General features: G+C 44.3%; 1 pseudogene; it reads right to left on the bottom strand.

The window, feature by feature from the left end:
• Window positions 1–2,157: 2,157 nt before the first annotated feature.
• LOC123403871 lies at window positions 2,158–9,833 on the bottom strand (annotated as a pseudogene).
• Window positions 9,834–15,393: the final 5,560 nt, after the last annotated feature.

The raw sequence follows: 15,393 nt of genomic DNA, 5'->3' as shown, positions 1-15,393 counted from the left end.
AAATGAGTGTCGGTACAAGACAGTTTACAAGATAACTCATTGATGTTTTCATCCTTGTCTTGTGGAGAATTTGATGGAGAGTGCTAAAAGATAATACCCATCCAGACCAACTACCTTCTCTTGTGGCAGGTTTGTCATCGTGGATGGGCCAGGGGTCGATTTATGTCCTGGGCGGCGTACGTGGGGTGCTGTAGGGGCGTCAAGGAGGCTGCCAAGGAAGTTACCGTGCAGGTCAGGCCAGAGCAATTGGTGTCGTCGACCAGGCGCTGCCTCGGAAATCAAGGCAGGAGTTGGTGTCGTCGACCAGTCGATCCGGCCATTCGAAGATGGCCTGATCAATTTAGTCTGCCATTGTCATCCCAATGAATGTCATCGCTATTTGCATGGACAGAGCAACCAACCCTGCCAAGGGTAGAAATTCAAACCAAAAGTATCGTTCAGTTTAGATTCAGGTACAGACACTAGTTTTGCACAGGTTCAGATTACTTTTAACTTTACTCAGTTGCATGCTAAGTTCAGAATAGATACTATATATCTTTACTATGATTTGTCAGTTGTCACGTGTCATGACTAGTAGCTAGTGAATCAACAATTTTGTGAACTGCGAGTATTTTGACATCACAGGTTGCAGCAGAAATAAACAAACAAAATAGAAGCCGTTTGTGCTTCCAAGTTAGCATATCCTGCATAAAATTTTTCTGGGCAAGATTCTAGATGCTAATCTAATTTTTCGCTCGTTGAACTCTGTATACATGTCGGTATTCCTCAACACTAACACAATATTGCTTCATTAAGCCTTTGTTCTTTATGATTTAAGTACAATCAGTCAAGTGCCGTCACAATTGAGTACACACCTGATGTGCTTGACAGAGATGCCCGCGGCTGAGAGGAGGCGCTGGATGAAGCAACGCCAGGCTTCCATATCGTCGAACACTTCACAGTGCAAAACCTGGACAGATGCTTGGAGCAAGCCAGGACAGCCTCCAGGATAGCAGGTCGTCGGAGATGAGATGCTGGCACAGGACAATGCACAAGAGGTGAATGAGCTGTTGGCTCGCGACGACACACAATGGGTGGACACGCCCTGTGGCAGGGCCTGATATGGCTAGGTTGACATAGGCAGAAGATAACATATGTCTCAACCGCGCCGGTGACCTGGACACGCCCTGTGAGAGGGCCAAAGATCACGAAGGTGTCGCTAGCGTTGGTGAAACAAGCGGTTGCCAACTTGTAGGTTCCCATTAGTTCCACTGTAATCTGTAGACAGAGACCTGGTTAGCACTTGGCAATAAAAGAGACATGTTGAACCAGAGTACACGTGATCAAATAAACTAGAGAATGTTTTTGTGATTCTGCAGTACTCCCTCCGTTCCTAAATATGTCTTTTAAGCGATTTCACTAGAGGACTACATACAAAGCAAAATGAGTGAATCTACACTCTAAAGTATGTCTATATACATCCGTATGTAGTCCTCTAGTGGAATCTCTAAAAAGACTTATATTATGGAACGGAGGGAGTACATGCTAAGAACAAAACTGCAGCTACTTATTCCTTGTGTTGCGGTAGTTAGAGATTATTTTGAGGTGCAAGAAGTCATACCCATTGATGTCTCAGAATATGCACCCGCCAAGATGCTCGAGCTGTGAAATATCATGTCATCGTCGCTGAGCTGCCGCCTGCTGGTGCGGGACGCACGGAGGACGTGGGCGAGTCTCTCTGCGTAGGTTGCAGGCATGCATAAACACTCCTCGGCATCGGGAGCGTAGCACACACGGTGGCGAGGGACGGGAGAGCCGGTTAGTTGCCACTCTGCTCTGAAGTTGGGAGGTCAAGCCTTGTTAGCTAGCAATAGGATAATGTTGAACTACAGAATTTGGTAAGCAAACTCTTTCTAACGCAGTAAAAATCACAGAGAATAAAAACTTAATGCATACCAGCATCGATCCTGGAGTCCTGGCTTCAGAATAGAACACCATTTTAAGCATCAGAATTTATATTTGGACAGTTTGTTTTTATGCAGGCACAAGAAAACTGAAAAAAAATAGAATTTGAATCAATGCGATGGTGATTCTATAGAAAGAAGAGAAAAAAAATCAATTGTTTCGGCTCAGTAAAGCACCTAATTTGCTTCATGGTGAACTAGGAAAATTCACGAGCTTTGAAGAATCCTCAAGGGGATAAACCCCACGCAATGAAGACATTGATGAAAATGGTACCGACTACCTATCATCCAGAGCAGTCATGAGCTCATGATACACCTTGAATGATGACTTCTTCCATGTTTAGGTCGACATATTGACAGGGACGACCTGAATGATTAAACAAAGTTCACAAGTCACAAGAAATTGTAATGGAAGTCCCGAAATCCAGCATATGGTACATTGGACTTGCTCATTTGGAGGAAAGAATGGCCGACTCGCTAACCATTTGGAATTTGTGGTCAAATGCAGGAGGAGGCAGCTTCGTCAAAATATCAAGACAGACATTTCTGTTGCTGTTGTTATCTGGATGGAGGAGCGCTGCCCTCATCCCAAAGCTGCCAACTACCACCGTTCATTTCTTGACAATCATACCAGATGATGAAATGGTAATTTACTGGTATTTATCATTTCGGACAACTCACCTCATGTCGCTACGAGGAAACATCAGGTCACGTCGGGCATCTTGTGGAGGGAGTGTGGCGGCTTGGGTGGGTGAGTGTCGCGGGCAACAGGTGACTATCAACTTGTTACCAGAGGCTGCCATTCCACTGTATTATGTAGGTAGAGGACAGGTTAGCCCTTGGCGAGTTGGCAATAGAGAGAGATGCTGAACCAAAGTAAACGTGCAAACACCGATTTGACAAATAAACTTTTGCTTCTGAAGTGCATCTTTGACAAATAAACTATTGCTACATACTACTTGTGTTTCCGATAGTAAGAACAACTGCATAACCATGTTAAACAATTTCACTTTGTGAGTTAACTTCAGAATTGAGTATATTTAAATATATCAAAATCCCTCGGAGCATATGAAATTAATATGTCAAAACTGATACCATGTTTCAAAGTTCATTGTACATGTTTGGATACTTGTTCTTCTGTACAAACTGAAGAAAGAAAAAAGAATCAAGGCAATGTTTTCATTGGAAGAACAGAATGTATTGTTGCCTATAGTAGAGCACCTTTGTTTGCTTAGCTTCATGGTGAACTCACCGACTTCTCCCAGCACAGTTACTCCACCAATCAGCTTGGCGGACAGAGTGAACACACACAGATTGTGCGCCTATCGTCCAGAGCAAAAATTGAGACCAAGGCCTGAATGATAACCAAGTTCACTTGTCAGTCTGAAGCCAGTACCGCAGCATATGGCACATCAGATTGCCCGTCTTGATAGAGAATGACCAACTAACCTTTGGAATTTGTGGTCAAATGAAGGAGACAGCAGGTCTTTGAAAATATCAAGACGGATGATTCCGTTCCTGTTATTATCTGGATGGATTCCGTTCCTGTTTTTATCTGGATGGAGGAGCTCTATCCTGAATGCAAAGCTGCCAAGTGGTAGAATTCACTCTTAGATAGGTACACATAACAGAGGATTAAATGGTGCTTTGCTGGTATTTACCATTTATTTAGTCAATAATACTCTCCAAAAACTGTTGATCTGATAAAATGGTAGCCAGCCAATGAGTGAGTAAAATGAGTTTGGCCAATGGCCCATGGAAGTGAAGTACAAAATCTGCAATGTTCAATAATTTGGAGGTTAGAATATTTTTCCACACCTGAATAAACCATTACGGTTGCCTAATACTCCCTCCGTCCGGAATTACTTGTCGTAAAAATGGATAGAAATAGATGTATCTAGAACTAAAATACATCTAGATACATCCATTCCTCGAACAAGTATTTTCGGACGGAGGGAGTAGTACAGTCCACGACGAAGATAGTATCTCGTAACTTCTTTTCGAACCAAAAAAGGCTTTCAGACCTCTTTATATATAAAGCAACGATCAACAACAATCCAACTAAAGACCGACGAAAAACAAAAGCCATATAGCATGTGTCACGATTTTGGTTGGACGACCATGCACACATCTACATGTTCAGGATGTTCCTGAGAGAAGAAAGATCATAACAAAACATTATTTTGTGGACAAAGCCTATGACATTGGAATGGTCAGGAAAAGGCTACTAACACAATGGTTGTTCCATCGAAGAAGAAGACAGAGGCACAATCTGCAGAATGGCGAGTTGGTTGCCACATAATCTGCAATGTTCCATAATGTGGAGCTTAGGATCATGCCTCTTTTTTAATTGATACTGTTGCAATGTTGGAATGGTCAGAAACCTGCCATCAGAAGTGTTGTTCCTTTCCAAGTGATGCACAGTTTGCAAAATCAAATCATGTTAACAACAGAACGATTAAACCTGTTGTCACATGCTCCATTATTCACGTCTGCCTATAGTTCTGAAAAAGGAAAGATTGCAGAGTTTATTACCTAGCTAGCAAATTCCTACTGGATGGCATGTCACAAAAAAGGGAAATCTTGCAGCTGCTACATGCAATTTGCAATATGCCATTGCGGAAACAAACCTTTCAGCCTCTTGTATCTAGTCAGGCACATGTACTGGTTCCCTTCCTTGCATTCGTACTCATAGAAAGGGCGGCAGACCGGGAAGGCACACTCGTTGCAGGAGACAAAGATGCCGCCGTTGGCTGTATGCCTACAGGCTACAGCGTCTCCAAATATTTCGTAGACCTGCTGCCCGTTCACACCTTTTGCATGCTGTTTACCTGCACCACATCATCAGTGAGATAAAAACAAGGTCAACATACTCGAACAGCAAGAATTGACCATCTGCTTGGCTGCTTAAAGTTGAAAGTAGGAATTAATGTCATGACCTACACGATGTTCAGGTAATGTAGGGCTCATCAACAATTAATGTTAACCAGTGTATACTTTTTTTGTAAATTGGGTCATGTATGTGCAGAATGTGCTAAGTTATTACTTTTTTTAAAGAGGTACTTGCAATAGATATATTTCTTGTCATGACGGTTTTAGTGGCCTGACAATTGCCTTTATAAGATTCAGAATATAATTCAAGTGTCGTGTAGGATGAAATCTGCATCCTGTCTCTGTAGACAACATACGAACTAAGCAGGCCAAACTCGTCAGTTTTTTATTGTTTGGCATTTCCAATCGGTAATCATTTCTGCACGCAACAACCAGGAAGGGACCAATTTAGGAGCCCATCCCAGGACAATTTAGGAGACCAACCAGGAAGGGACCAATTTCGAATGCCGAGCTGCTCCACATCCTAACACGACGCGACGAACTAGATCCACTGACGCGCGCGCACGAATAGCTTGCAACGAATGGCGCCAACAAGAAGCTAAGGCGCAGAGAGAGAGAGAGAGAGAGAGGGAGAGAAGTGTACCAGGGTCGGGGGCGGATCACGACAAGATCACTGCGATTGTGCGACCCCGGATGGCCGCCATAGTTCTGCTCCACCGCCGCCCTCGTGCCCCACAGGAGGCGAATCGAGAGGGAGCACCCTCTCTCTCTCTCTGCTCCTTGCTAGTTTAGTTCCGTCGCCCTGCAATTGAAACGTGTTAGCCCGTCAGGTCTTAGAAGCAAAGGCAGGCATATATTGCATGGGGAGGCATCACCTCAAATCATTAAATTAAGACTGAGGGGTTGGTTACGTACCCACTATATTTACGGAAAACCACGGGTCACTTGCTTTCAGTTTCTCGGCTTGCTCAGTTAGCTCAAGACTACAACCACATATATATAGCGTTTGCAGTGAAGCGGGGAGGCCCTCCTTGTGCGGCAGGCGTTGGATTTTCGTACAAAAGGAGATATATAGTCCCTTGAGAGAAGAAAGGCCACGTAACCCTTGAGGGAGGGACTGCAGATTTCCGCACCAGTGAAAGTTTAGATGTTTGAGGGAGGTGAGGAGCTGCAGCGCTTGTTCTTGCTCTTCCGTGAAGGTTGTTGCACGCTGATCCCAATTGAACCACAATGCGTGGAGGCTTGCGGCAAGGTGGCTGCAGATGGGAGCAGTAAGCACTGCCGAGATGCTGTCCACTTGAAATTCGTCCAGCTCGAACGAACCTGCATGCATTAGTTTGCTCCTTGCAATCTCTGACAGCAGATCCCCTGCTATGGACCTGTTCTCTTCTCCAAAATGCATAGCATTTATGGTAAATTTCTTGAGGTTGACTGTGATAAGAGGATTGAACCCATCCATTTGTAATTTATTCCAACCATTCAGGCATAGACTGGTGAGGGACGTGAGGTTTGAGAGCAGTCCCATTGACTGCAGGCTTGGCTCAAAGGAAATCCCAAGTTCCGTGAGGGAAGTAGGGAAAGGAGCTCCTCCAGCTACTTTGCCCATGGGCCACCGAGAGAACAACTTCCCACAATTGTATCCTGTAAATGATTGGAGCATCTTGAGGTCCAAGAGTCCTCCATCCTCCACAAGGGGAAGTTCAAGGCCCTTACACCCTCTGATGGTAAACTGGGAAACAGCTGGGAAACACTTCAAAACCTCTGAGGACAGTTCTCCAGTAATACGTAATTCCTCTATCTCAAGAGTCTGAACTGAGTGGAGGATGACACTGTCAGCCATTTCTGCAGAAAACATGTCATCGCATTTCTTGAAACATATACTTCTCAATGAATTTAGATTTTGGAGGTCTGAAAATGAAATGTGTGACACATCTGTAATTTTCATAACCTCCACTTTATCCATATTGTGGAAGGCCAAAGCACCGGCATACCCTTCAATGCTCAATTCCTTACCATCATAAAATAGCTCTGACCCACCACTTTTCACGCGAATATCTTTTAGTGTGGAGGTGTGAGGCATGGGTGGGAACTGAGACAACTTGGGGCAGTTATCAATATGAAGACTACACAGGTTGGTAAATTGGTCAGAGCTCTCCAAGAAGGGAAACAAGCAGAGAAGAGAACAACCCACAAACTTGATGCTTTCAAGCCTTGAAAATAGACGACTATTAGGTTCCCCGACCCACTTCTCAAGCTCTGGCATATCCTCACATTCAAGTTTCTTCAGGTGCATGAAGCTTCTTTCTGTAACACCACTAAAGCCAGGCCCGAACACACTCATCCCAGCAATATTTTTTAAAGTGAGACTACTGAGGTGTGGTAGCTGCTCAAAAGCTGGAAGAGGACACCAAGAAAGACCCTCCAGATGAAGAGACTCCAACCTTTTTGTGACTATGTCACCACACAACCATCCAGGACAAGCAACAACACCGGGATTTATAATGCCAAGCACCCTAAGATTGGGGTGTGGTTGAAGACCATCAAGAACATCATCTTCTATGATTTGGTGCTCCGTACCCCAAACTAATTTCAACCCTTTCAGATTCTTTTTATTCTTCAGTTGGGCAGCACTAGCTTCCCCCTTGGACACCACATTTTCAAGATTGCATATGCGGAGTTCTCCTTTTAACTCTCCCAATTCCCCCAGCTCTGCGAATTCAAACCCAACACCCTCTTTCTTAACATGGAACTCTTTTAGCTCCTGTAAGCACTTCATCTTTCCAACCTCAAGAATATTGGAGTGGAGTTCTTTGCAAGAATGGAAAAGGCGTAAATTCACAAGGCGGCTAATGTCTCTAGGCAACTTTGTACTACCATTCCAATCTTGTAGATCCAGGAATTTTAAGTGGTAAAATCTAGACAATGTGGTAGGTAAAGTCATTTCATTTAACCCATAACGGGATGAACTAATCTTAAGGAATTGCAGGTGGATAAGTTTTGAAAAGCTATTTGGCATAGTTCCTGGGGTGTTCATTACTATAAATAATACTCGGAGACCCTTTATTTCTTCAAAAACGCCTTTAAAAATATTATCTATTCTTGCCTTATGTAACCCAAAAATCATCAAAGTTCGCAAATTTCTAATGTCAATCCTGCCCTTCAGTTTGCCCATTTCTTGTTCAAAACTTTCATTGTATATATCTTCTATTGTGATTGATAAGTGTTGAACAGTCGGTGGGATGTTATTGGCACTAAAATTTAAATTACTTATATTGACACATTCTTGTGATGAAACATTACGGGATAGTTCATGCAACAAATCATGCATCACATAGTATTGACCTTTAGAATTGTCAACTCCCTTCGTGAGAAAACCATTGTCCACTAGTTCTTCTAAATAATTCTTACCGTCTTGGCAACCAGAGTCTAAGATACCTATCGCAATCCAAAAGCTAGTAATCTCTAAATTATAAAACCTATAATCTTCAGGAAAAAGGGCACAATACGAAAAACATTTTCTTAGAAGGAAAGGAAGGTAATCATAGCTAATTTTCAAAGAAGGCATAATATCGTCATCACTTTTTGTATTTTGCCACTCATTCTTTTCAAGAACTCCAATCCAATATTCACGAGAAAAGTATTTTCTCAATAATCGACCAACTGTATTGGCTGCTAGTGGTGAACCCTTTAGTTTCTTAGCAATATCTCTTGCAACATCAATTAAGTCATCTTCATAATGCCTAGGTTTGCTATGACCAAATATGCATGCTTCAAAGAATTCAAAGAATTCATTAGGCTCCAGACCATGCAGTTCGACAAGATGTGTTGTTTTCACCAAATGTGCTATAGATGGAAACCGAGTTGTGACAAGAACCATGCTGCCCTTGGTTTCCCCCTTTCTGAATGGAGCCAACAGGTTGTTCCAATCACTTTCACTATTGCATTTCCAAATGTCATCCAAGACAAGTAAAACCCTTTTGGACTTCAGCCTCTCTGCGATGGATTTTTGAAGTTGGTCTAAACCGGTTGTTTCAACTGTACAACTGTATTTTCATTTTCAATTGCAGGTATGCATTTAAGGATCAGTCTGGTGAGGTTGAGCACACCAAAATCAGTTGAGACACATACCCAGACCCTGATAGTGAAGTGCTCCTCAACCCTTTTATCATTATACAGGTGTTGGGTGAAAGTAGTCTTCCCCATACCCCCGGGGCCAACAAAAGGAAGAACTGAAAGGGTTTCACCAAGATATGTGCTACCGGTGAGCACACTTACAGTTTGCTCAAAGATGACTCTCCTCCCGTACAATTTATCTTGTGCAACTACTGAACCTGTGGGGGCTCTTTTCATGGCAATAGCTATATTGATATTGGGGATTTTATTAAGCAAGTCAGAGACAGGATCACATAGGCTGTGTATGCTCTCTATCACAGACTTGATTTTGGTGGACATGGCTACTCTATCAAATTTGAGCTTTCCAACATGTCCACCATCATTACCACTATTAGACCTGGTTGTATCCTCTCGGTTATTTGTGGCAACCACAGTAGCATCAACATAATCATCATCTTGTGTACGCGAGCAAGAAAAGCATGTAAGCCAGTTACCGACAATGGAGCGAGCAGCATGGCGAACATGGAGAGCATGACCATGGAGGCCATCACCGAGCTCTGAGGCGGCCTCCTCGGTGCCATCCAACTGGTCTTGGATCATGAAGTAATGGAGCTCATCCAGAGCATCCTCTGCCTCATCTGCCTTCTTGCTCAGGTCCTCCAGCAAGCTCTGCAGGCCAGGGTTGGTGCTCACATCCCTGTCCTGGGCCGCGTGCAGCAGCCCTTGCATATATTTCAGCTTGGTTTTGATCTGTTCGGAGTTGAGGCGGAGCTCAGAGCTGGCCACATACGCGGCCACCAAGTCATTGGACAGCTTGTCCAACACCTTGCCGACAAGCCAGCCCGCCGCCCCGATAGCCGTCTCCATCTCCTCCGCCGGCCAGCTAGGCTAGCTAGTTTGGTGAGTGCGGTGGGAGTTCTGTATGAGTTTTGGGAAGAAAGGTAGCAATGTGAGTGCATCTCAGAAGAGCCCTTGTTGGGTCATTTTATAGCTGTTCCATGCCAAGGGGCAGGCAGGTTTCACTCGACAGTACTAGTACTCTAGTTATGCAGTGCAATAAAAGATTCAGCTTGTTCTAGGGTGCAACAAAAGATTCAGATTCCTTAGCCACTTGAACTATTTCAAACGCCATCCGTGACCTCGGCCTCGCACGATGCACCGGAGGAGGCATCCAAGAAGATGGTCTCTATATCAAGAGCATCATAGTTACGCAGATCACGTGAGAGTTTTAGGAAGACAAGGACCTAGCACAGGTGCGGCGAGCAGCGTTGTTACCGTTGTGCACTCAGTGGGGACGCATCCAAGGTTTATTTATTTAATCTAAGTGTTAGATCTGAAATTGGTGGACGAGCCAGCTTGTTTATCTTAATCAAACTGTATAAGATGGTCTCTAAATTAAGAGCAGAGTTCGTGGGGAAGGAGTTGGAGTGTGTTAAAAACACAAGGACCTAGTAACGTCATTGCGACCGTTGTACAGTCAATGGGGACGCATCCAAGGATTCTTTCTTCAATCGAAGTCTAAAACAATTTATAAGTACCCAGACCCTGCTAAGCTTTGGTATAAGGAGCCGGCCATGCCTTGTGACCCTGGCGCGCGTGCATCAACAACTAGTAAAAAGGATGCAATTGCTCTTTTTATTTTAATTTCTGAACGCAAGGTGCATGATTAAGTAAATTAAATCAAGAAAAAAAGAAGGAAGAACAAGCAAGGATCCATTGGATTACCGACGGATGCCGAAGAGACGACGACAAACTTCCCCTCCCTACCCATTTGCTCATTTTCGCAAACAACCCGGTCTGAATCTGAAGACAGGAGCATTGCTACCGTTGTGCACTAATTATAAAGAAGCGTTGGGGAAGCATCCAAGGTTACATCTCCGGCTTGGGCATGAGTGATGCCTTGTATCTCCGGCTCGGCGCCCATATCCACTAGTAGAAAACAGGACTTCGGTCCAACCGATGAAAGGGCTTTCATCCCGGTTCTGTCGGGACCAATGGAAGCATCAGTCTCGGTTCGTGAGGCTAGGGCGCTGGCCAGGCCAGGGTCCCGGTTCGTCTGACCCCTTTGGTCCCGGTGCCAGACACGAACCGGGACCAGTGGTCCTTGCTCCTGGGGTAGAACCTTTAATCCCGGTTGGTGGCTGGAACAGGGACGAGAGGTCAGTCTTCTGTCCCGGTTCTGACCATCAACCGAGACCAAACAGATGCCTATATATACCCTCGCCCCTCCACCCTCTCCTCTATTTTTTGGTCCTGTGAGAGGTGTGCATGCCCTGCTCTTGCCACCGTTCTATCCATGCACATGAGGTGTTTGATGAAATGCCCGAGCCACACTTAAGTTTTTTCCTCTCCAAGCTCGACTTCCAAGCTCCATTTTCCTCAAGAGGTTAGTTACTTCATCCTTTCATCTCTCACTGCTAGTTTAGCTTATTTCAAATGCTCTAAAAGTAGAGTGGTTTATGGGTTTTAGTGTAGGAGTGTATGTGGGAGTTTTTTTGATTTAGATGCACAACTTAAGCTCAAATTAACTTCTTAGAGTCTCCACATGTGTAGGGTGCCGTCCCATCCCCGTCCTCATCGTCGTCGATCGCCCGCGCCTATCTCGTCGCCGGCACCATCGTGGTGAGCCTCTTGTTCTTATTTTCTTTAAAAAAAAACTCTTACTTGTATGATTTAGATAGACACTTGTACAAATTTCTTACTTTTATTGTTGTTGGATTGATCAAAAATCCTATGAATTGATAAAAAAAACCTCAATTAACTATATATCCAATGGAACATATATAGAAACTGCATATTGCTATCCAATGGAACCTAGGGAGATCAATATATGCAATTTTCATAACCTTAGATCAAAGAAAGCCTATGTTGTAATATATCTAATGGAACCTAGGGAGATCAATATATGCTATTCAATGGAACCTAGCTAGGGAGATCAATATATCCAATGTTGTAACACATATTGCTATCCTATGCAATTTTCATATCCTATGAATTAATTAAGAAACCCTCAATTAACTATCCAATGGAACGTATATAGAAACTCCATATTGCTATCAAATGGAACCTAGAGAAGATCAATGCATGCAATTTTCATAACCTTGGATCAAAGAAAGACTCAAAACTTACCTCGCCCATTAGAAGATCAAGACATGTTGTTTGAAACACAGGTGGATGACGACAACACCTTGAAGTTGGCCATGTACTCCAGATCAAGCCCCAAAAACACCTCATGCTCCGGCGCAGCGACAACCCACTCCTGGAACCGTGACAGAAAATTTGGCACCGCCCTGCTCTCGTTCGTGTACCCGACCCTGAGTTTGGTCATGCCATGTGTGCGCACCACTCTGGTTTCATATGTCATGGTGGAAGAAGAATGGAAGAAGAGAGGAAGAAGAAGAGCAGAGGAGAGCGCTAGAGGAGAAGAACAGAGAATGGCGATAGACTCTGCTTCGGTTGCAGTTTTCATCGCTGGAAGCGACGCGGGAGGGCGAATCGTTTGTACCTTTAGTCCCGGGTTGGACGACAAACCGGCACTAAAGGGGTGATTCGAAGGGCCACCACCCCGGTTTGATCCACCAACCGGGACTAAAGGAGGATACGAACGGTTATACGAACGCCCGCCACCACACCTTAGTCCCGGTTTGATCCACCAACCAGGACTAAAGGGGATACGAACGGTTGCCGGCCTATTAGTCCCTGTTCTTGACTGGAACCGAGACAAAGGGGGTGAGACGAACCGGGACCAATGGACCACGATGCCCGGCCAACGCCCTAGCCTCACGAACAAGGACCAATGTCACCATAGGTCCCGGTTCATATGTGAACGGGACTAATAGGATTTCAGGACCTGGACCAAAACCCTCTTTTCTACTGGTGTGGATATTCACATTTTAAAGAACTTGATGTACGATAAATAATATTCATATTTTTATTTTATTACCATCAATTGTGTTGAGTTTTGACCCCCTTCTTTAAATTAGATCAAGCGGAAGTGGAAAGAACTCCTACCAACTGATCGCATACGAGCAATTCAAGATAAATTAGCGGGATTCTTTGTTGAGCATGTCATACCATCAGACGGGGAATATCATCAGGATTTCCTTACCGATTTTGGTGGATGATAAATATTAGCTAGTTAGGGATCGCAAGAGATGTTATCTATTGTATATATGCATGATCGTGTATTATATGTAGTAGCGTCGAGTTGTTCGACCAAGCACGGAGAAAGAGAGGTCACTTCTCTCTATATATGTTCATGACGATGTTGTGTAATTAATGGTTCCTTCATTTACTTACTAGCTAGCGTCGAGTTCTCTCTATATTTAGTAGCTATCATCGACCAAGCACGAAGAAAGAGAGGTCACTTCTCTCTATATGTAGTAGCTAGCTAACACAATATGAAACCCCTATTAAAATCCTCCAAAACCCCTAACCCACCCACCCCCCCCCCCCCAATTTCAAAAAGACCAGCGCCTGCGAGCTGCTGACGCGTGGCTGTCATTTGGTCCCGGTTGGTGTTACCAACCGGGACTAACGGTCCTCCTGCCTTGGCGCCCCGCAGCTGCCACGTAGAGATCGTTTGGATCCGTTTCGTAAGCCAACCGGGCCTTTAGTCCCGATTGTTTTGTCCCGGTTGAAGAACCGGGACTAAAGCCCCTGTGGAACCGGGACTAAATCCCTGTTTTTTCCTAGTGAAGGGCAGACAGGTCATTATGCAATGTAAAACATGGATTACAGTTTATATAATCTTGCCTCCAAACATGTCCACCTAGATTATTTTTATAAACCAGATTATATAATCTATCTTTATAATCCAGATTATCATAATTTATTGTGGTTCTAAACTGGGCCTAAGAAGGCGAAACAACAGCTCCTCTGCCTCGATCACATCTATATCTCTGGTGATGGCGGCACGACGGTGAGACTGCAACCATCGGATGCAAAGAAGAACAGAAGGATCATGTCTCAGCCGGAGCCAGAGATTCAGGGAGGCAAGTTTCAATCGGTCTTTCCATCGGTTTATCTTCTATTATCTCAGTTACTATCTCTTCTACTCGCATCTGCATCTCTGCATCGGTTCATCTCCAAATAGATTGTTCCAACTAGAGGGAACGTAGTTAATCTTCCAATAGAAGAGAAACATAATCTTCATGTTTCTCTTTGTTTCAACTATTTAATCGATGCTAAATTTCTACAATTTGCCATGTATCTTGCATTTATTTTCTGAATTCTTGCATGTAGACTGCAAAACCGCTATTTGGCATAGAGGCAGCTATTGCTGGCATTCTCATAGCTGCCGCTAGAGGCAGCAGCTTTTTTTAATAGCATGCACTTTTAAACATTGATTGCTAGTGATCCCTCTCTGTCGACCGCTAACCGCGGCTGCAAGAGCTGCATCAAATTAAGCTAGGGGCCAGCTAGCTCCGATTAATGTTGGATGCAATCTTGGTCGATGAGCCGGACTATGATGAAAGGTATGGGAAGAGGAGCTGTACTACCTTCGTCCAAGTGTATAGGACATTCACGTAATTCTAAGTTTTCAATTTAACTAACTAAATATATATTATATGCGATAAAAATTACATATTCGGAAACTACATTCCCACACGAATCTTATGATATAATATTTATTATATATAATATATATTTAAATAATTAAATTTATGATCTAGAACCACCCGCATGCCCTATACATCTAGATGGAGGGAGTAATTAGCGAGCTGGCAGCCTGTGATCCTGACTGGATTCGATTAGAAAAAGAAAGGATGCTGCACTGCGGTGTATGTCTTACTTTGAATTTGTTGGATCAGTGAGGACCTAGCAAGGTCAATGGTACCGTTGCTTGGCTGCGTGTGCACTTAAGGACGACAGGAAGCATCCAAGAGAGCGGCCGGCTCACCATGCATGCATGTTTCTTTGATCCAAGTTGTTCCCTTCCTAATCGTGAACACAACTATCAGTACCATCCGACTGATTAAATTAAAATTGAGAAGAAAAAAAATGAAGAACAGGGGTATGATCCGCCGGATTACCGGACGCCCAAGACAAGTACAGTAGACAACAAGGCGAGATGCATGCATCGATGTGCGTCCTAAAAAACGCACACCATCCCATCTTCCCCTCCCGGCCTCCACCTGCTCATACTCCTCGTCGCCGGGCACACGCACGCCACCCCATCCTCTGCTCGCCGGCCTCTCGCGGTGGCCGAGTGGCTTCCCTGCCTGGCCGCCGCCGACCAGCCCCCGGCACCGCTGCAGTGCCTCAGGGAGGCAGGGGCTGAGGTGTGAATGAACTGGCCCTTAATTTTGGGACACGAGATGGCTGGTCGCGTGTGGGACACTATGGGCCTCGATGCTATGACTTGTAGAGATGGCCTGGCCTGGGACGTTATGGGCCTTAAATGCAACCTTCTAGTTAAGAGATAACTGTACATGTCCCTCCATATACGTAAGTGTATTATCTGGCATTTGGCATCAACTAGTTGCGGGGTACTCCATGGAAA

The sequence above is a fragment of the Hordeum vulgare genome, chromosome 6H (assembly GCF_904849725.1).
Source record: "Hordeum vulgare subsp. vulgare chromosome 6H, MorexV3_pseudomolecules_assembly, whole genome shotgun sequence".
NCBI classification, from domain to species: domain Eukaryota; kingdom Viridiplantae; phylum Streptophyta; class Magnoliopsida; order Poales; family Poaceae; genus Hordeum; species Hordeum vulgare.
Note: the sequence above shows the minus strand (reverse complement) of the source record. Positions and strands in the feature narration are given on the sequence as shown.